Here is a 23,673-nt window from a genome sequence, read left to right on the forward strand (position 1 = left end):
GATGTCATACAGTCCTGAATGTAGTTCTGAAACTGTGATGCACGGGTAAACCGAACTCTTTAAGCAAAACATACTGTCTTAAATGACTGTCTAAAAATTCATCAAGTGATTAATCCAAAGCTTCCGTTATCCTGACAAGAAATAAAGGTGAGTAAAACAAACAAACAAACACCAAACCAAAAAAAGGCACTCACTGTCCAGTGACTAGTGACTTCCTGATCAGTAGCCACCGAGGCTCAAAACATTTTGGTCCCCACAGAAGCCTCTACTAGACAGCACTGGTCTAAAGTGCTGCAGAACTCTATCTGAATTAAAGGTAACTTGAAATACCGCCTTTAGGAAAAAAACCACACACACGATCCCGCATGTATCAGGAAGATACTACTTGATGGGTGCCTCTATCTTTTTAAGCAGTAACTTTAGGATTTGTATTGTGTCCTCATTTGCATACTAAATTTGTTCCTTAAAAATGAATTAATTTGGTTTCTAAGCACAGTAAATCCAAAAACCTGTTCCCCACCCCCACCCCCCCCAAAAACCTGGTTTAAGATGGGGAAAAGCACAGCTCACAAAGTGACTGTTTTTAAAGACACAAAGGTATCATGGGGCCTTCAGACTTCTCATCATGAGGGCATCAGAACACAAAATGTAACACACTTCAGAAAACCACCGACTGGGTCTGGCTAGCTTAGAATTGAAGAATAAGCACGGAATAAAAGTATTTTTGGAAAAATACCTGGGCTTGTCCCTTATGAATTCCACTGAGATAGCCACTGAAGAATGGAACGCAGTGAAGCCTTTAAGGAATCCATGGATGCAGTGGATACCACCAAGAAAAAGAGAACCGGGCTAGAAAAGTTTGACTGTTGTAGGTTTTATTTTAAAATTTTATATTTATGTATGCACGCTCCCTCCTCTCCCCCACCCCTGTGTGTGACAGGTATAACGGGGCCCAAGGAAGCCGAAGGAGGGACTAGATTATATGGGGCTGAGTCTGAAGTGGTTGTGAGCAGCACAACATGGTGCTGGGAACTGAACTAGGTGCCCTGGAAGAGCAGTATTTTTGTAACTGCTGAGCCATTTGTCCAGTCTCCGTTATTTACTTTTTAAATGTGCAAGTACACGGAAGATGGGAATAGATCAAAAGTAGTACATCCGAAGATTTGTTGTTGTTGTTGAGCTTTCTCAAATCTTTACAATAAACACCTATGACTTTTATAATCAGAAGGAAAATGGAAAGCAAGTACCCCCTTTGGTTAGAGGTTGGGGTACAACACAAAGGCTCAATCACTAAGTTAATGCTGTCTAGTCAGTTAGTTAGTCCTGAGGACAAGGCAGGCAGCCTTCAGTCAGCTCACAGTGACATGGAGGGGCGGCGGCTACAAGGTGTACGAGGGTGAGCTGGCACACTGCTGCTCAGGGTCAGAGTGAAGGTCTAAGCAAAGCAGTCTTGAAGGGACTGGGGAACAGACCTCTCAGAAGAGCAGAGCAAAGTGATGGAGACAGACCAGAAATGTTCACAAAGTGTAGGAACTAGCCATGTCTAACCTTGGCGAAATAAAACAGGCACGATTAACTGGCAGTCCCGTGTGTTGGACTGCAGCCCTCCACCCTCCGCCCTCAGGGGGCTGACTGGCCTCTCCAGGTGGAAATCCCAGTGCTGCCATTACATCAGCTTCCCTGCTTCAAGCACCTCCCTCCACGACTCTTCTGGAGACATCGAGGAGGAGGCGCCAGCAACAGCCCCTTCTCTTGCCCCCATCAGTGGCTCCCATCACCCCACATCTGAAGTCCAGTTTCAGTGAGTTTAGTGAGCTCACCCTGTATTTATCTGTGGCCTCTGCACCCTGCCTCATGGTCACGAGGCACACTTTCCTTTCAACTCTGAAAGTCAATTTCATCATCAGAGAGTTGTGTGACGTTTATTCTCAAAGCATCAAATATTTTAAATAAAGGAACACACCGCCGTTTTCTTTTAAATCAAGAGCTCACACAAACATTTAACCTTTCTATTATATACTAAAAAAGTCAATTCCCAGAGTTTTGTTTTAATTAAAAGAGGACATCCTGTGACTCAAAATTCAAAAGGTTAATCTATGGACTGAAAACACAACACATTTCAAAAGAACTTCATCTTAAAATATTTTCATTAACCATGAATAGTTTAAAATAGTTTAACAGGCTTTTTTATTTAACACTAAATAATTCATTTAGCATTATCTCATGATGTGCCAGAGCAATTTGCAACTCTATTTTATTATCAACAATGCTCTAAATTAAACACTGCTGGCTCCACCACACTTTCAACATCAAAATAAGGACTATCTGGGTTTTTCAATAGAATATAATTTGAAAATACTCACTTCATACAGCCAACTACAGACAGGTGTTAGGCTGAATGAGGAGAAAGATAAATGCTTCAGTGTCCTGATGTGCCTAAGACTAGGTCTTACCTTTTTCAGAACACTAAAAACCACAGTGTTATTTCCAAGAAACTGTAATCAGGAATATAATGTTCTTTGTTTTGCTTTTTTTGTAGACTTGCCTGGCCTCAAACTCACAGAGATCCACCTGATTTGCTTCTCAAGAGCTGGGATTCAAGGTGTGTGTCACCATGCTTGGCTAAGAAATACAGTATTACTGAGCACCTCTGTTATAAACCACCTAAGATACTTGGTACAAATTCCTAATGCCACCACAGGACAATTAATTCAGAAAAACCTGCACCTTAAAAGGTTAGGAGAAACCAATAATTTCTCTAATCACAAAGAAAGCATTTGAAAACATGTTTATAATGCTATGGTAGCTACGAATCAAGCTTGTTTGTCACAGGATATGACTTTTATGTAGTCAAACTTTTAATTTTTAAATTTATAATTATGCATATGTGTGTCTTTGTGTGGGTGGAGGCCAGGTTGGATCCCCTGGAGCTGATGTTAAAGGCAAGTCTAGGCTGCCCCAAGTGGACACTGAGAAATGACCTCTGGTCTTGAGGAAGAGTAGTATGTTCTATTAAATGTTGAGCAATCTCTCCAGACTGGAAAGTCAGAAAGTTAAAACAAAGCAGTGAACACACATGTGCTTTAAATCAGTGCTCCGCAGGCGGGAGAGACGGCTTAGCGTACTGAGCATACTATGCTTGCCGAGAACCCAGCTCTGGTTACTAGCGCCCATAGGCAGCTAAAAACCACCTGTGACGTCACTCTAGTGACTCTGAAACCCTCTGGCCACCACTGGTACTTGTACTAATGTACACACACCCACATACTGGTACTACACCTAAATCAGAACAAAACCCCAAATAACAACAAAACCTGTTTCTTTGACTGCTATTTCCACAACAGTGTTATCATTCCAGTTCTTGGCCACTGTGGTAGATTGAAAATGGTCCCCATAGGCTCAGAGGAAGTAGTACTAGAAGTAGTACTATTAGGAGGTGTGGCCTTGAGGTTTCAGATACCCAAGTCAAGCCCAGTATGTCTCTCTTCCTTCCTGCTGCCTGAGAATCCAGACATAGAACTCTCTCAGCCCCTGTCCAGCACCACATATGTGTGTGCTTGTTCCACCATGCTTCCCATCATGACAAAAATGGACTAAACCTCTGACCTGTGAGTCAGCCCCCGATTAAATGCTTTGCTTTTCAAGAGCAGTAGTGGTCATAGTGTCTCTTCTCAGAAATAGAACACTGACAAAGACAGCCTCCATAGCCTAGCTCCCTGGTCCAGCAATTCACCTACATGTATACTGAAATGGAAAAGTCAACTTAGTTACAGTTTTGGCCAAAGCCAGAAGAGAAAAATCTGTTTTGCCTTTAGCAGAGTTCCAATTTCTGACAAAAGACAGGAGTAGGCATATGGAACTGAATTGGGGATCCTGTGCAAGACCTTTAGTTTCTAAAGGAACCCTAAGACCACAGGCCCATTCACAGGGGTGGGTGGGTGATAGGAGATGGAGGAGGCTACTGTACAATGAACAGGAAGGTACACGGTCTGCATCAGGTGGGTGATGGAGACGGAGGAGGCTACTGTACAATGAACAGGAAGGTACACGGTCTGCATCAGGTGGGTGATGGAGACGGAGGAGGCTACTGTACAATGAACAGGAAGGTACATGGTCTGCATCAGGTGGGTGACGGTGATGGAGGAGGCTACTGTACAATGCACAGGAAGGTACATGGTCTGCATTAGGCTCTAATGACAGCCAAATTTAAAAACTTATTTTGGAGACACATTTAACAGAAACTGGAACATAACTGAATCGGGGCACATAAGAGGAAGAGTTCCACCACTAAGATCACAGAACTCAGACTTGAGTAACTACAACCACGTTACTGTAAAACACTCCCAAGGAGTCACTGTATTTTACTAGAACCGTAAGATCTTTAAATTCTAACCTTGAAAAAAACCACTCTAGGGGCTGGAGAGATGGCTCAGTGTTTAAGAGCACTGACTGCTCTTCCAGAGGTCCTGAGTTCAAATCCCAGCAACCACATGGTGGCTCACAACCATCTGTAATGAGATCTGGTGCCCTCTTCTGGCCTGCAGGCATACATGGAGGCTGAACACTGTGTATATAATAAATAAATAAATAATAATAATAAAAAAAAAGAAAAAAAACCACTCTAGTTGAAAGTTCAGAGAACTGAAAAACTGAAACTTTTAACTTTGAACTCTCAGAACAGGAAACAAGCACCTCATATGAGGAACAACCTATTTCTCTAGACGACAACAACTACTATCACCATGTAGCTTAGGCTACATAAAATTATTTCACCTTGCTACTACTTAATGGAAACAGTCACCATCATCTCACTAATTAGGGGTCTTCCTAAGATTAATGAGGTCCTATGTGGAACATTTCTTCCCAGAAAGAAAATGCTCAGTCTATGTGACCTAAGAGTACCCACAGAACGACAAGGGGAACCAACATGGCAGACATGTAAAGTTCTTACTCCATGAGTAACTGGAAAGACCAGTACCTACACCCCCGGCTGTACTTTCCCTCAAGTATGTAAAACTAGATCATCTACTACTACATGGTTCACATAAGGCCATGTGACAGAACATAGACTACTAAAATCCCACAGAATTTAGCACAAAGAAACAAGCAAACATTTCTTTTTCTCATGACATAGGTCTCATGCAGCCTAGACTGACCTTTATCCTGCATCATAGGCGTGCACTGCTATGGCTGGTTAATGCGGGGCTGCAGATCTAACGGGGCCATCTCTCTAGTCCAGCAATTCTTTTTGCCCGTCATCAGTCTGCCTATAACTAATCCAAGTCTATGAAAACATGGAATACTGTCTTCTGTACGATACCCTTCCACACCAAATGATTCCCATTAAGCCAGTATCACTAGTCATTAGATCACAATACCAAAATCACTTAAAGGTCTTTATTATTATGCTTTTATGAAGAGTTATTTGATATAAATCCAACTTCCAGATTAAATTAGCAAGTATACTTTAAAAATGTAAAGTTCATGTTAAAAACAGTAATATATATATATATATATATATATCCTTCAAATATTTAAAAAAAATCTACTCAAAATGGCAATCATGCCTTAAGCTGTTGGCTACAGATTTTAGCTAATAAGCCCCAGTTAACTCATTGGTTAATACAGTGTTTTTCATATAATAGTGCCCAAATAAATGTTTGTTGAGCACGTAAGAAAATAACGCTTTTGTTGGACAATTAGATCACAAAGGAAGCAGCAGAACTGCACATGAGCGAATATACCACAGCGCCCATGTAGACGGCTTGTTCACCATCAAGCCTTTTCAGTGTGGCTATCAACAAGAGCTGAACAATCGCTGAGCAACAAGTGTTCTCAGCAACAACTGCCAATGTGGTCATCAGTTCATAATGTAAACACAATTGCAGCCTTCATTTCTCGCTTGTGCTACAGCTGTACTTGATTACAACTCATGTTATTCTTAAAATGACAAGCTTCACAAAGGACTATTTACTTTTTTAAACCTCAGATGCCATTTCTGAAGGGAGAGTTGGAGGCTGGCATTCACAACGTGAGAGAGAAGCACGGAATGCACCGCATTATTGGAGCTGTCTGTGGGCAGGAGTGCACAGCCTCCTAGATCAGGCCACAGGAGAGGAAGTTCTTGAAGAACTACAGCTTGAGCACTGGTGACAGAAGGCTGGGAGAAAAGTAATAAAATAACCAGGGTCAGGTTGAGAGGTCTGTTTGGTATGGAAGGGTTTTGAAGCAGCCAGCTCCGAGACACTTGAGTATCAGGGGAACAGCTTAAGGTGAGCTTCTTCAGGGACTTGCAACAGTAAGTGCATGTCCATCTACTAGCATGGAGAGCTGAGGGACCACGGAGAAAGTTGAGGGCTTCATCTAAGGAAATGAACTGTCTCCTGATGTGGCAGGACTGTTAGAGGAACCACAGAGAGCAAACAGCAAGATGACCTCAACAGCTGTCTCTAGGGATCCCGTTAACATGCTGGGCCGAGAACAGGCATCTGTTATTAACGAGCTGAGTAAATTAGGGGAAGAAAAGTTTTAGGCTGCATTTAGTCAGAGGCATTTGATGTGGGAGTGATTTCTTTCTAATCTGTTGCTTTCATTGGTTAATTAATAAAGAAACTTCCTAGACCCATTTGATAGGCCAACCCTTAGGTGGATGGAGTAAACAGAACAGAATGCTGGGAGAAAGAAGCAGAGTCAGTGAGTCGCCATGATTCTCCCACTCCAGACAGACACGGGTTAAGATCTTTCCTGGTAAACCAGCTCGTGCTGCTACACAGAATATTAGAAATGGGTTAGATCAATTATGTAAGAGCTAGCCAATAAGAGGTTAAAACTAATGGGCCAATCAGTGTTTAAAAGAATACAGTTTCCATGTAATTATTTCGGGGCATAAGCTAGCCATGTGGGCAGCGGGGTGCCGGGGACACAGGCCTGCAGCTCTTATCACAACAGGCATTGGTTTGGAAGCTAAATCATAAGGCAGCACAGTATGGAATTTGGCCAGTGACACACCTCTTCCAACAGGCCACACCTTCTAGACCTCCCCAAATAGTTCGTTCAATAGGGAACGGACAAAGTATTTGAACATATGAGCCTATGAAGGCCATTCTCATTCAAACAACCACAATGCTGTACTTTTATAAGCCCCGCGAGGTAAATGGTGAACCAGAAGGAGAAAGTGCTTCACCCAGGGGCTGACAGTCCTCCACTCCACTGACTGTCACTCTAAGGAATGTAGTGATGGTGCTGCCAGGCCTAACTATACAAAAAACCCTTAAGACATCACTTACCAAATGTTGCCAACTAGTTCAGTTGGAAAAACAAACAAACAAACCCCACTCAACTTACCCAAAACCGACCAACCAAAACAAAACCTTGAAAATAAACCCCCCCAAAGAAATAACCCCACATAGACTATCTATACCAAGCTATTAATTAGCAGCCCTCTGATCTATTTGTATTTGTATCCCAAAGTGTTTTTGATGTTTGTTTTTCCTGTACAGCAGCAGCAAACATTACTAGAGCAGCAGTCATGAAGCCAATAAGAATCACCACCCAGCAGCAAGAACGGCTTCTCCAAAGGAGCAGGAATTCCTTCCACCCAATTCTCACATCCCATTGCCACGGAGAATCCAGAAACTGGCTGAAGGACTCACCTAGATTGCTCTTAGTGGAGCACATTACAGCTGTAGTCAGGCTAGGGAAAAACAAAACAAAACAAACCTCACTCTATAGAACACAGAAATGTGATAATTTTTGGATTCTAAAACCAGAAACTTTTCATATGATTCAATCCGAAGTGAGTTCTGTGTAAATATAAAGCAACTCAAGCCCCTGCATCCAGTGTAGCCTTGGCTGTCAGAGGGAGTGGTCACAGGATGTGGCACAGTTCTATGCAGAGGGCAGAGGCAACACTGCAGTTGTAGGTACCGGGCATGGACTAAGGTAGGATGTCTGAGTCCAGTCTGGGTAACACAATAAGACAATAAGACTCCATTTTAAAAAATCAATCAGGATTCCTTGTGCAGAGATAATCACCCATATCACAATCCATTACAAATAAAATAAAGAAATTGAGATGGTTTCTCAAGTTTGGCAAACATACTATCTTCATTTTAAATACTCATATCCCATAGAATCTAGTCTATGAGCTAGCCAGGTGTTGAGAGGGGCCTATAACCAGCTGTGGAAATGATGAATCACACTGGACTTTGCTTTCTCTAGATTTCTGTTAGAAACAACATCCACCCACAGTTTTCAGTACGGGTAGAGTAAGGTGAAATAAATGACACTTAGTCTCAGTCTCTCTCTCTCTCTCTCTCTCTCTCTCTCTCTCTCTCTCAACAGGGGAGGGGTCAAAGAGGAAGGTGGCACACTTTGGGAGCAATTGGATATACTTAACAACAGTTCTTAGGAAGCTGGGAGCTACAGGGTGTCTTATCTTCACACTGACTGAAGATTTTGTTCAACTAATTAGAAAATTTGGCAATTTTCAACTTATCCATGGCAGTTATTTCCTTCCTTAGTTCAAGTCAGACATACTTTCTCATAGACTTAAAGATGAGTGTACCTGCACACATGTACACATCATATATAACAGAGAGAGAGGGAGAAAATTTCTGGCACAAACAATCATCTTAAACACAATGTACAATACTTTAGAGTAAAAAACCACACCCCACTATCATGGCAGGACCGTGCACACCTGAATGCACCCCACTATCATGGCAGGACCGTGCACACCTGAATGCACATTCAAGTTTCAGTTCCCTAAGGGTGTAATGGTGGTTAAGTCAAGTCAGTTTTCCTAAGCCAGGTACCAAAGAAAAATCCTATCAAGAAAAATGAAACAGAGGCTTGAAGAGATGTAATCTGAAGGAATCACATTTACATCGTGGAAACACTGAGGAAAAGTATGGATTTAAGCAGTAGCTACAGTGAGCATATAGCCTACCAGGCAAGATGGCACAGCCTGTAATCCCAGCACCTGAGAGACAGAGGCAGTTGGACCTCTTTGGGCTCCAGGCCAACTGGGGCTGTATAGATCCTAAATAAAATAGGAAGTGTGTAAGAAAGGAGATAAAATGAGATTCAAAGAGGCCAATCTAACAGAAACGTGACAGCAGAAAGATGGAAAACATCACTATGATGAGAAGTACCTTCAGTTTTCATCTTTTATTATATTAAAAACTGAAGGCTCGGGGGCTGGAGAGGATGGCTCAGTGGTTAAGAGCACTTGATGCTCTTGCAGAGGACCAGGATTCTATTCTGAGCACCCATAGCATGGCTCAGAAACATCTGACTCTATTTCTAGGGGATCTGATGCCCTCTTCTGGTCTACATGGGCATACATACATATACGCAGGCAACATACTCATACATATAAAATCAAACAACCCAAAGGTTTTTGTGTGTGGTGGTACACACCTGAGGCAGATGAATGAGGGTTCCTAGCTAGTCTGGATCACACAGTGGGAGTGAGGACTGCCTGAGCTATAGAATGAGACCTTGTCTCAAAACAAACAAACAACAAAGATACCAAAGGCATATAACCAGACTTATTTGAAGTTCTTAAAGTTAAATGCCTAGGATTATTAACCAGTCTCAATTCGTAACCCTCAATTTCTCTGACTCCTAAAAATATTAAGGCTAGAGATCACATAAGGTGTTTACAGTGAGGGAAGTACTGTTTCTCTAAGTAGCTACACAGGTCTGAATTGTTTTTCTAAAGTAAAATTTCTACACGCTATGCCTATGTGCCAACACAATATAGCAGTGGAATCAAACAACTTCTCTTCAGTAAATTAAAAAGTACCACCTACAAAATTCCAGTTGCCTATGAGTAGAAATTAGAATTACTGCTATGCATCATGACAAACTGCAGGAAGCTACCCAGGTGTATATTAACCAAGATACTGTTGCTATGGTGACTAAGCAAATATAGCAAGAGGCTAATTTATTAGTGACTCCATGAAAATATAAATGCTGGAATAGATGAGAAATATCTGGCAGTGTATAGCCACTAATGTGGGCCGAGATTCATAAAGAATTTCTTTAAAGAAAACAAATTTTAGCATGCTGTTTAAAAAATTAAAAGAAATTTTTGTGCTAAAACCTAATCAAGTCAGGGAGAAAAAAATTAGAGAAGGAAGTAGCTTTCAAGGGGGAGAGCTCTATTTAGAACCAGTTGCTGAGACACCGATACTGATATTACATAGGGAAAACCTCCAAGATTGCCAAACACGACTGTAAATAGGCAAAGGACCACAGTCTTCAGCCATTTGGTCTCTGTCTCTCTCTTCATTGAGGAGATACGCAGAAGGCTATAGGAGGACTTTTGCACATTTTTTTCTTATTAAAAGAAAGCAAACTTTAATAAGTTAAACAATGAAAATAAAAGCCGGCGATGAACACCTGAGAAACAGTTTCAAAAGACAAGCTAGCTTTGGGTCTGACCTGAAGCAGTTACATTACCCACTGTTCAACAAACTTCCATACCAAATAGTTTGTTCCATATGAAAGTTGCAAAAACCAAGAAAATCCAAGTTTTTTTTCTGTCATTTTCTTATGATTTCATATTGCCATTCTTCATAGAACCCTTATACGTAACAAGTTTCTATTTCATTCAATGCTGTATTATGATCTTTTGATGCTTTAACACCACAAATACAAAATCCTAGTTCCAAGTGAAGCACTGTCTAATAATTACATGGAATGCACTGCTAAGAACACCTCATACCAGACAGACACATCGCTAGTACTTGCTTTAGTGAGACTTCCCCCAAACCATCAGGACTATGAAGACTGCCAGTAAACAAAGCTTACTGACTTCCACCATGTTACTCTTGTTTTTAATCTCTTCTTCGGTGTGTCAGCTTATACTTTTTTTTTTTTTTAGCTTATTAGTTCTTTGGCTTATCTTTCTAAATTTTTCGTTAGTTCTTATAAACTCTATTCTATTCATCCCAGGCTAGCGCACACAACCTTACGAGAGAGTCTTCTCTCAATCTTCCACCCCTCACTTTTCCATCAATCATCCACAGTTCCCAATACACACACTGGAGTTGCCTCTCTACCACACTCAGGCACTTGAAGCACAATACAGTCTATCAATACTTGTAGAAGGAGCTGCGAGCAGGCCTGCTTTTTGTCCTGCCCTGCTCCCACACGGCTAGCTTCACACCTGAAAGACTCCCACATCAAATACTCTCTGTAATTTCTTTGAAATATGCATTTATGCGTTCTTATCAATCATGCTCTTCTAATAAAAGCCCCTACTTTCAAATTAACTCCACAGTCTACCATCTCCCAACAGACCGTCACAGGCAAGTCCAGAGCGCCACCAAACAAGACCATGCAGGAGGACTGCGATTAAGAAGTGAACAGAGCCATAGAGACGGCGGAGCGACTGGAGGACTAAGGAGAGGCTTGCTTTAGGAGGAGGATGTCTGTAGTAGGCATTTACTGTGTAAAAAGCAGCGAGAGAATGGGGACACGGGAAGGTGGCCAATTCCATGAACAGTTGAGGACATTTTAGAAGTTCTAAGAGAGAGGTAAGAAACAAGAGAGTGGGAGAAGAGAAAGGAACAGACAGAAGGACAGTGAGACAGAAGTACCGCATGCCAAGCTAAGCTACTGGGAGGCAGCTGCTTAAACTGAAGGGGCTGTAGCAAGGGACTCGTCTTAACATGAAGGTCACATCCAGCAGGAAGCAGTAAGGAAAATGACTATTACAGTTCCCAGTATTACTCATTTTCTTTTCTCAGTTTTTTTTTTAATTACTTGTTTGGTTTTCCATATCGATTTAAAAACAATTTTTACCAAATTGATAAAGCTCCAGTAAAAACTTTTGTTTTCAAGGCAGGACACTGAGAAGAATTTGCTGTTTTTCTGTTTCATCTTAATCATGCAGAAATATAGCTGCCAGATCCAAGCCTTCTTTTATGTCTTCCTGTAAACTCCTTCATAGAAAGTTGAGCATTTTTGCTAAGAAGTGCCTATTGTAATTGCTTTTCTTTTAACAAATATGGCACAGCCAGGCTATAGAAAAGCTACTTTGGGATACTTTACACTATTGGTACTTAATAATTTTCCAGTTGTTTCTCTTTTCTTAAGGCATATATCACTGTTAACCTACAAATGTGTATTGATTCTTTTTTTTTTTAAATCTCACTGGCATATGAAACCTATTATAGCCAAGTTTGACATATATCCTCATAGTTATTAAATAAAAATGTAAAATCAAATTGACTATTGATGAGATATAGACAAGAACTTGTTTTTGAATTTTCAGCTTACTGATTTTTAAGAAAAACACAGTTAAGTACCGCAGAACTGCAGCTGTAAGAACCAGTTTTCTAAAACAGATCCGTGAACCCACAGGTTGATATGTGTATGAACACATTTCCAGGCACAGCCACCTGCAGTTTGTTTCATTCCTGTGATGCATTGCTACAAAGGTGATGACACCATCTGTGCAGTGGGCTTCCTCTCCAGGGCCCCGCCTTGGGGAGTTCTCTGGAAGTTTTGCTAATGCACTTTAAATGGACTGTAGGTCAGTAGTCTGTGACCTGATGGGTACTGGACTCTGAATGGATTAAGTGGAGTGTAACTGAATAACATGGTGGATCGCTGCCATTTATGCTCAGTTTGTAAGTAGCTGGGGGACATTGGGTCTCTAGTGATCACTGCTGCAATAGAGAGATGACTAAAGTACCTGGGGAAATGGGACACTGTAGATGGAGGGACAGCTTCCCTGGGGGGGATGCAGCCCAAGAAGGAAGGCATTACCATGAGAGACACAAAAGGCTTCCAGAACGGACATCCTTAGAAGTTCCAGAAGGTTTCTTTGGGGTGCTAGTCTGCCTTGCCTTCCCCTGTGTATCATGCCAAGGCCTTCTGCTGTGGTCTCTTGCAGTTCTGCCCGACAGTTCTTAGGTAGTGTTGCACGTCCGTTCACTGCACCCACACCCCACTCTTCCCTTAGTCGGCTCTTCGGTATTTGTTTTCTGTTCGCTTCTCCTAACAGCAAGTGGCATGAGCTTCTGAAGGGAAGCTGCTCAAGGGCAGTGCCTACAGGGAGGAAAGCTCCACCCCTGGGGGGTGCTGTGTGAGCAAACAGGTGGCGGAGCCCATGGCTGCTTTTGAGTGACGCATGATATATGGCCTCACATGTAGTTCTGGAAGGGCAGCTCAGCCACTTGGGATAGAATTTGTAGAGTACAAAAAGATCATAATTACAACCAAGTCTCTGCTAACTACTTAGATAACTCTGCGGAAGAAATAATACAATCTCTGGCAGTGTACCTTTCAAGATACATTCTGACACTACACTTGTAAGTCCCTGAATGTTCTGTCTTTGCTCTAACTGTTGATTCACTGCTGTCTTTGGGAGGAAGCATGTTAAGAGGCCAATGCTGTTCTTAGGGCAAAGATTAACTGTGGTGAGGTAGTTAAAAAAAATTTTGGGCTGGACAAGATAGTGTACACCTACTCTCCAAACATTTCGAAGGCTTAAGCAGGTGGAAGAGTTCAATGGCAGTCTGGACCCTGTATCAACCTTATCCCCATACAGAATTGACACAGGGCCTGCAACACTTAATGATGCGGGGGCACATCTGAGAAGTGTATTATCAGCTTATTTTGTCATTGTGTGAACATCAGTGTAGCTCACCAGCTAAGAGAGCTACAATTTAATGAAGCAATAATTTTAAGGGATGATGATAATTTTATGGTCCCTTGCTATAAAAAATAAATTATGTAGCACAAGACTGCAGTTTAGCTTACAGATAAAACAGAATTTGGGTTACACAGAGCGCTGCTTTATTCTTGTCTGCATATTATTTAAAACTATACCCCCTGCTAAAAGGGTTTTACATTTTAGACTTTATATGTCAGTAGCTCTTCACATTCTAAGGGCCACCTATATCAAACTCTTCAGATTGCCTGTGAACCACTGTGTGTACTTCCAGCTCAGACCTCTGCTGCTGGTTCTGGGATAGACATTTCTCTGTGAAAACCTGAGCTGATTTGCATACTCACACAAAAGCTTGAAAAAGCCTGTACTATGCAAGCCTTTAAAGAGAAATTTTATCTTCCTTATGCTTTGTAGATACAACCACTGACAGTGCCTACAAAAGAAGGTGGCTCTCCATGCAGCTGATGGTGAAGAAGTGTGTACTGGACCAACTATAAAGTACCCTGATACGGGGAAGCCAGAGCAATGCAACAGTGGAACATCTGCCTGTAGCATACAGGAGGCGCAGGGTTTGCAAAACCAAACCAAACCAGATTTTGAAGCTGCCTACTTTAGTCATGATAGAAATTTTAATGATTAGCAGAGAAATCGGCTGTGGAAATCAGCAGCTTAATATTAAGAGCTTGTTTGCCTGCACGGTTCAGTTTCCTAGCACTGGGAAAGCACTGGGAAAGACATCAGGAAATTTAATTAGCAATACTTTATTATATAGCCGAGTATCAGAAAGATGGCATAAGCATATCATTCTCACAAAGACCACGTTACCCTAACGAAGGGTCTTCAGCTGAGATAACCTACTTTCATTTTGTGACTTATTAGATACGATGAATGACATGTGCCTTCACCAGAACTAAAAAGAACTTCAGAAACCATCTCAACAACCACAAACAGATGTCACAAGGCCAAGTATGGCAGCTCTGAGCGTTCAACTCAGAGTCTATGCAATCCTCTTTAACACACACTGGATTCCTAGCTCCCGGGAATTAAACAGAGTAAGTCAGAGAAGGAGAGCAGCCAACAGTGGTGGCACACGCCTTTAATCCCAGTACTTGAGAGGCAGAGGCAGGTGGATCGCTGTGAATTCAAGGAGAGTGAGTTCCAGGATAGCCAGGACTAAACAGAGAAACCCTGTCTTGAACCCTCTCCCCACCAAAAAAGGAGACACCGTTAACATTACAAAATGGCAGCTCTTAGAGATAAACTGCAGAAGACAAGGAAAAGAACCTGAGAGCTGTTAATGTCTGAGACCCACTTGGGAAAGACCATACCCTGTTCCTGACAGTACTCGAAAACACCCAGAGCACAATTCAAACACAGGTGCTCGTAAGAAAATGTGAGCTAAAGAGAAGGCTAAACGTGATTCTCAATCAAGTCTGATATAAGGTGTGCACAGATGTAATAGGAACACTGTTAAGACTCATTACAGTTATTTTCACTAGCTAACTTATGAGTATATAGGTAACCTTTTCTGGAGACAATAATAGCTAGTAAGTGATGAGAGAACTGCCATGAATTTGAGGCTAGTCTTGGCTACATAGTAAGTTTCAGGCCAATCGGGTCTACAGTATGAGACCCTTTTTCAAATATCTAGAAAGTAATGATAATTATCCTTATTTGTGTTTTTCTTGGCAGCTATTTGAGCTTATTTAATTGTATATCATAATGGACAAATGCCTTCAATCTTCCAAAGATAAAAATAAAAAACATAATATAAACCAATATAAACAACGTATTTCTCTAAGGAAAAAACCCATAGTAACAGAAAAACATAACTTATAGAACAAAATATTCATGAAAAAGTCAATTATTTAACATGATTACCAGTAGTTATTACACACACACACACACTGCCACCATCTATTCACTATTTAGAGCCTACACAGGCTGGACTCCATTTCACCCCGAAGGATAACATTTTATCAAAAAAACAAAACATTTTATCAAAAAAAAAATTTTTATCAAAAAAAGTTTTATACTTAAAAAGCAGCAAAGCCAAAGTGCACTAATAACAGAAACAGAAGAACCACGAGTAATTAACACGCTACAGGAAAAAGCCAGATGGCACTTAACGTAATTATATAATAAGGACGGAAAATTCTGTGAATAGCATTTGCCCGTCCCTCACCACATTCACCTCCTCCAAAACTGCTGAGTGTAGCAGACAGTACTGGTAAACAACAGACTCACAAATAAAAGTGTTTCTGAGGGGGGTGTGCGTGTGTGCACATGTGTGCAGTAAGTTTTCTCTATACATCTGCATCATGCTGGACTATGGCATGAAGTGTTAAAGGCTAATGATATAGGTGTAGTCCACGATGCAGATGGATTATATAAGTATATTTAATTAAATAGTACACTGAATATCAAAAACAATTATCTATAGTGAGCAACTCTAAGATGAGTATCTTCTTCCTGTTATCCCTGACTGCTGTTACATAAGAGATGCTCAAAGTTTACTCAGAGGGTTTCATGAACTTGTGATGCTTGGCTATGAAACCATTGATTTTATTGGATATAATACTGATATAATGGGGGAACTGTGCTCCATATTATTAACAATATAAAACACTGATTCTGTGTTGGGGGGAATTCTGCTCTGTATAGTGTTAACTTTGGTTTCAACAGGTATGGACATCTTTAATTTCTTGTCAAACCATGCTAGTTTTCCATTACTGTAAGAAATACATGACACATTCAACTTACAAAGAGAAAATGTCTGAGTCATGATTCTAGGTTTTAGTCCGATACTAGCTTGCAGAGCATCATAAGGAGTGAGTGAAGCCCAGAACCATTCACTTCATGGCTGCAATGCAACAAAGGGGAGGAAGAAAGCTGTCACCCTTATCTCCTTTGAGAGACATCTTGGCAAAAGACCTCCTTTTTATGAGCAGCACTTAAGTTTCTCCCACCTCACAAACACCACTGGGGAGTCAATCCTTAAACACGAGCCTTTGGGGGACACTTTAAGGTTACAACTACAACTTGATAGTACATGTGTATATCATATAAAATAACACACCAAATATGTTATTATAAAAATACATTTTTATTAAGACTGAAGAATCGATTTTGAAGGAAGGGTGAAGAAATGGCTCAGGAGGGTAAAACTGCTAGGATTTAATAAGAGAACATTATCAATCAGAGAGAGTAAGTTGGACATGCAGTACACATCTATAATAATCTGAACACTGGAGTGACAGAGGCAAGAGGATCTCAAGTGTTAGGCCAGGCTGGGACACAGAGACCTTAAAAAGCAAACCAAATACTAAGAACTTTAAATTATAAAGAGGCCTGGAGAGGCAGCTCAGCAGAGGATCCCAGGTTCTACAATGGACAGCTACAATCACCTGCTGCTCCAGCTCTAAGCAGGTCTGACCCTCCACAAGCGCCTACACACATGGAGCACTCCCGCCCCACACACCTAAAAGAAAAATCTTAAGAAACATCAGCTAAGGGGCTGGAGATGGTTCAGTTTTTAAGAGCATGGACTGCTCTTCCAAGGGACCAGGGTTCAGTTCCCAGCACCCACCTGAAGTAGCTAACTCCAGCTCCAGGGGATAGAACTCAGACTTCCAAAGGCACTTGCACACACATTCACATAATCACAGAACAGACAAGGCGCGCACACACACACACCACGTAAAAACAAGATTATAAGCAACATTTATTCATGTAACATGTATATTTATGCACCATCACGTGCTATGTGATGAGCACAGAGGCAATGCAATAGTTAGTCATAATTAATAACGATAGTTTAAGTGTGAAGAATAACATTGAGAAATATCATGGCAGGTGAGATGCTCTGAATGACAATGGCCCCCAAGGCTCATATATTTGAATGCTTGGCCATCAGGGAGAGGCAGTATTTGAGGATTAGGAGGAAGTGAGTCACAAGGGTGGGGGTGGGGTGAACTTTTGAAGTTCAAATCCCACACCTGACTGAGCAATATCTCTCCCTCTCTCTACCTGTGGATCAGGATGTAGCTCTCAGGTATTGTTTCAACACCATGCTCTCTGCCATGATGATAATGAGATAAGTCTCCATAATTGTAAGCAAGCCCCAGCTAGATGCTTTCCTGGAACTAGCTCTGTAGACCAGGCTGGCCTCGAACTCACAGAGATCCGCCTGCCTCTGCCTCCCGAGTGCTGGGATTAAAGGCGTGCGCCACACCTGCCCGGCTGATGCTTTCTTTTATAGGAATTGCCTTGGCCATTGTTATCTCTCCACAGCAACAGGACAGTGACTAAGACAGCTGGTGACTATGAGGTAGCACTGGGAGGAAGGCCACATTATTTCACCCTGGAGGACCAGGGAGGGCTATGTGAACTGAGAACGCATGATAGGAAGGAGGCTGCCACTTGAAGATCTGGCAAAAGGCTCGTTCACACGCAGAAGGAATCAGAGACGGGACAAAAGGCGGTCTCCTGGGCTGCTGCCAATGAGTGAGAGGAGGAGGCTGAAGAAGCCTCATGATCTGACCACAAAGTTCTGAGGGTTGGATCATGTATGACCTTGCAAATTCTTAAAATTAAAGATAAATCAATTTACTTAATGCAAGAATCTTGCTATGTAGCCCAGGTTGTCGTCATACTCACGGCTCTATATACATACGTACATACATACATACACACAGTGCATCATACTGGCTTCTATATACAAGAGCCCAATGCTTGATCTGTTGTACTGCTGTCACAATTATAGATTAATTTACAAGCAAATGCCCATATATTATCATTGTATAACTAGCTCTGTGAATTATGTAGTTGTTCCTGAGTCTGTACTTAGAAACAAAAACTATAGCTTAGTATTACAGAAGGATTCTAGGGTGGGTTTAAGTATGCTAAAATGACAGGCATCCATCCAAATAGGACAGTTCAAGGGCTGTCCTCAACCTTCCTAATGCTAAGAGCCTTTAATACAGTTTCTTGTGTTGTGGTGACCCCTAATACTATTTTGTTGCTATTCATAACTGTAATGTGAATATCTGATATGCAGGGTATCTGATATGCAGTTGAGAACCACTGGTCAAGGGGAACGCTACACACATGAAACTCAGGAGACTAGTCTCAGGAGGAGAGGACACAAACATGTTGGAGTTTCTACACATGTATATAATACACACATGTATACATACATATATACATATGATGGAGGAAGGTCATTGGTTAAATAAAAAGAAACTGCTTGGCCCTCATTGGTTAGAAGATAGGTGGGAGGAGTAAACAGAACAGAACGCTGGGAGGAAGAGGAAGTGAGCTCAGACTCCACAGCTCTCCTCTCGGGAGCAGACGCCATGCTCCACTCTCCCGGGAAGATGCACGCGATGAAGCTCCGACCCAGGATGGACTTAGGCTAGAATCTTCCTGGTAAGCGCACCTAGCTGTGCTACATGGAATATTAGAAATGGGCTAGTCCAGGTGCGAGAGTTAGCCTAGAAGAGGCTAGCTAGAAATGGGCCAAGCAGTGATTAAAAGAATACAGTGTCTTAATCCCAGCACTCGGGAGGCAGAGGCAGGTGGATCTCTGTGAGTTCGAGGCCAGCCTGGTCTACAAGAGCTAGTTCCAGGACAGGAACCAAAAGCTACGGAGAAACCCTGTCTCAAAAAATCAAAAAAAAAAAAAAAAAAAAAAAAAAGAATACAGTGTCCGTGTAATTATTTTGGGGCATAAGCTAGCCGAGCAGGCGGCTGGGGTGCTGGGAAGACAGCCCCGCTGCCCTTATTACTACATACATATGTATCTATATACTGATATATTTTAAATGGATAAAATGTAGGATGTAAAGAGTTACAGAGATAAGTAGACCCCCAAAAGGAAGACTAAAGTGTCTAGAGAAATAGTGAATGGTTAAGAGTATTGGTTTCTCTTCCAGAGGACTGCGGTCCTATTCCTAGCAACCACTGTCTGTCACGACTGTCTGTAAACTACAGTTCCAGGGGATCTGATGGCACTCTAAGGGCACTGCATGCACGTGGTGCAGGCAAACACATTAAATAAAACTAAATCTTAAAAAAGATTTTGATTAAGAGTACTTGTTGCTCTTACAGAGCACCTGGGTTCAACTCCCAGCTTCCATGGTAGCTTACAACCATCCCCAGTTCCAGGAGATCCAATGCTCTCTTCTGGTTTTCACAGGACATGGTACACAAACACACACACACACACACACACACACACACACACACACACCACCCATTAAATATATATATATATTAAAAAAGACTCAAGTTAGTAACTGAATGAGGGGGGCATGCCAAGGATAAAGCACTAGAAGAGTCTAGAAAATTCCTGTATAGTAAAGGACGCTCACCAGGGACTACCATCAGATGGAATCTAGCCTTCAGCCTGCACCGACATATTCTACAGTCAGATTTACTCACGGGCTGCCTTTATGTGTTCCTTCATTGTCTCAGGATGGTTTACAAAGTACCACTCCTACTGCTTTGCCTGACTGTGCCCTGCCTGGACCCCCCCCCCCCCCCCCGACAGCTTTCCGCTCCGACTTAACTGCATCAGTGGATTTATGAATTCTACTCTTTACTGCCTATGCCAACCTCTTATACAGCATAAAGCAGGACACTACATCAGTTTAACCTATTCTCCAAAAGCAGTATCTCTGGTTGGTTTTTAAATGTCCCATGGCTTAGTATTCTTAAATACTTAGCAAATACCTGTTGACCAATGAGTAATAAATGATGCTTGGGAACTATGAAGTATGGGGAAGTAATAGAAGTATGTAAGTCAATGTGACATGCCATAACATAAGAAGGAATGACTCATAATGACCAAAGTCCTGGGACACCCAGGAGATTCTAATTAGTTAAACCCAAGCCTCGTGACTTTTATCCCTTCTTCTATTCAGCAAATCCTTTAGACCTATTAGCTGTCAGACACACTTCTGATGACTATCTTTACTATTAGCTGTCAGACACATTTCTGATGACTATCTTTACTAGAAATACAACAATGAGTATCTTCACAATGATGGCTATTTCATCAAAATCACTAAAGCATTCCAGATTTGACAACGATAAAACAATGCATAAAATGACTTGTTCTACTTCTCTCCTGATAATAAATATAGCTCTAACTTCAGTTATGATATCAAACTTCATTTAAAGTTGCAAGATCAGAAACTGAGTAAAAATTCCAAATGGAAATAATTATATATCTTATATTACTATTTTTACTATATTTACTTGGTAATCTATCAGTCATTGTACTAATGTTATTGGTTTTAAGTTCTGAGGACTTTAGAGAGGAAGGAGTGTGCAAGCTTCCTTCTTTTTTCCTAGCATACTAGACAGTATTTCAAAACCATCAGATCTAGAGAGGTAATCTGTCAGTCAACAGTCCTGGATCCCATTTGATACTGGTTCAAATTCAGCCTTGCCATTTACAGATTGTGAGCCTAACTTCTCCGCAACTCAGTTTTCTCACTTGCGAAAGTGGAAACAAGTTTTCTAAGAGGGCAGTAAATGAAAAGAACGGATTCAGGCAACAGGCAGCCATTTATGAGTGATCTGCCATGCAGGCCGACCTTCTTTCTGCTTAAGTCATTGGGGAATAACAAAGTGCAAAGACTGAGCTCTGATCATCTCAAAGTATAAATTAACTTCATCCCACTGGTAAGTTAAAGACTTGACTGACAACATTGGTGTTCCTGACTCACCTTAGTAACTAGGATCCCCACTAATTCACAAAGGAGCACATGACATCTTTTCTTAGTCTGAAAAGTTTCGGGGAATTATAGTCCAAAGGATGAAAATATTAGTGCCTACAAGGACCAGGAGAAGCACACTAGACTTTATGTAATCCACAAAGAAAGCAGGACACATACCATAGGTCTGCAGTGTAGCTCCTTCCCGGGTTTGCCCATTTTGCAGTGAGGTGCCACATGGAAGCCATATTCACACTAATTCCTGTGACCATTTCCTTCTTTAAATACACCTGCAAATAACCACAATTCTCTAACACAAAAACAACAACTTTCCAGGGATAAACTCCTTATTCTGATCTGTAGCAACACCAGCTGGACTGGTTACAAACAGTACAGTTCCACCTATGGGAATGTGGTCACCTCTGGAGGCCACCTTCAGTTTTAAGTCTTTAGAATAGATTTCCAACAAATACATCAGGGCCAGCACTGCTCAACAGTTCAGAGGCAGAGATGGTTGTCCTGGTGACAAATCTTCCAGCAAACTAAAACCAATTAGGTTTTTGCCTGGGGCCAAACTATATATAAATGGTGAAACTCCGGTGACTTCTCTTCCTTCCAGGGAAAACTGCCCACTCAAATTCCTTGAGAAGGAATTTCAACACTCAGTAATAGGAGGTTTAAAATCAAGTGCTCAGTTTGACTGGATGCATTCAGAATTGACAGAATAAAAAGATCAGAACAAGATAAAAAGTCAATGTCTAAATATAGATATTGCTAAGAAGGAAGGCGAAGAAGGAGATGGCCAGATAGTAAAGACAATCATTCTACTGAGTTTTGCCTCAGCTTAGTCCCATTGCCTTTCAGCTGCGGTGAACAAAGACAGACTTATACGAAGGGGTTTTCATTCAGCAAAGCTGTGAGGCTCTGGGAAACCACCACATGGAACGACGCTGCCCAGAATTTAGAACTTTTACTGAAAATGCAGACAAAGGCCTTTAAACATACCATTCTGTATATTCGTCAGTCAATGTACAACTAGAAACTTTTCACTTTCAAAACCTTTGCTAGTGTTCACCAGATGAATGAGAAACAGCTCCTGAACACAAAGAGCTCCGAGTCTGAGAGAGACAACAGTAACAGAAGTAAAATAAAAAGCAAAATGTGGCTAAGAGCTAATTAGGGGACACGCAGCAAGAACTGGGAAGGTGGTGTTTGCTCTGTGTGGGGCAGTTGTCAAGCAACTCTGACCTCTGTGCTGCATGTGAAGGAACAGAGTCTGGTAAGCAGAAAACAACTGAGGACCCCGGAGAGCAGGTCAGGAAAGTACACGATGCATATGGGAGACTGGTCTTGATCCAGCACACACTTGGCCAGAATGGCAGCAAGAAGGGGCCAGAACACAGAGGCTCTTTCTGTTCTCTGGCGTTTAAAAAAACCTTTGATTCTAAAAGACTTGTACTCCCACATTAAAACAACAACAACAACAACAACAAAACCCCAAACCCAAAACCACACATCTGGGTTCCACAAGAGAGGAAACACATTTGGTACCAGAAGAGGAACAAAACAAAACAAAACAAACAAAAGAAAACAAAACAACACCAAAAAAATACCCGAGTGTGGGAGTTTAAAAGACCAGAGATGCTCAGGGTGAAACAGCGCTCACATGCAAAAAGACACCGATGACTCGAAAGATAATCACTTATGTAAAACCCCAGTCTGTTGTTTAGGTCATGAGCTCACGTTTTAAGATATTTTCCTAGTAGTGTCTACACTCACTTGGAAGCTGTCACCTTATAACAGAAGCAAATCTCCCGGAGCAGTCTGCAGCAGTGAACTGGTGGGCACTGCCAGGGCTGTTCCCTGAAGCTGAAGCAGTGGTAGGTACTGCCCTCAAGCTCTCAAATATGTCTTCGTTGCCCTCAACAGCGTGCCCTGAAAGGGTCCGTTTTAGTCCTTTGTTGGGGTGGGGTGGGTGAGAGGCTCTCTCTACATAGCTCTGGCTGTTCTGGGACTCACCATGTAGATAGAGGCTAGCCTTGAACCCACAGTCTCTGCCACCCACATCTGGATTAAAGGTATATAACACCACACCTGCTGTTTGGGTAAACATTGTAATTATAATCTCAAAAAATAGAAAAACTACAATAAAAAAGAAGCTGACCGGCTTCTTTACATCATTCTTCACTTGCAAATAGACAATTAGAAAGCAGTAGTTGAAGGGAAGAGAATGCAGGAACAGAAGCAACCTTATGG

The 23,673-nt window shown here is 41.6% G+C and overlaps 1 protein-coding gene across 1 annotated transcript in view; it reads right to left on the reverse strand.

The window, feature by feature from the left end:
- The window catches only part of Gtf2f2 (general transcription factor IIF subunit 2), a 128,154-nt gene that overhangs the window by 17,253 nt on the left and 87,228 nt on the right, over nt 1-23,673 (reverse strand). The gene's annotated exons all lie outside the window — the stretch shown is intronic.

The sequence above is a fragment of the Microtus oregoni genome, unplaced genomic scaffold, assembly GCF_018167655.1.
Source record: "Microtus oregoni isolate MIOR12 unplaced genomic scaffold, Mior012 000001F_ref0000356, whole genome shotgun sequence".
NCBI classification, from domain to species: domain Eukaryota; kingdom Metazoa; phylum Chordata; class Mammalia; order Rodentia; family Cricetidae; genus Microtus; species Microtus oregoni.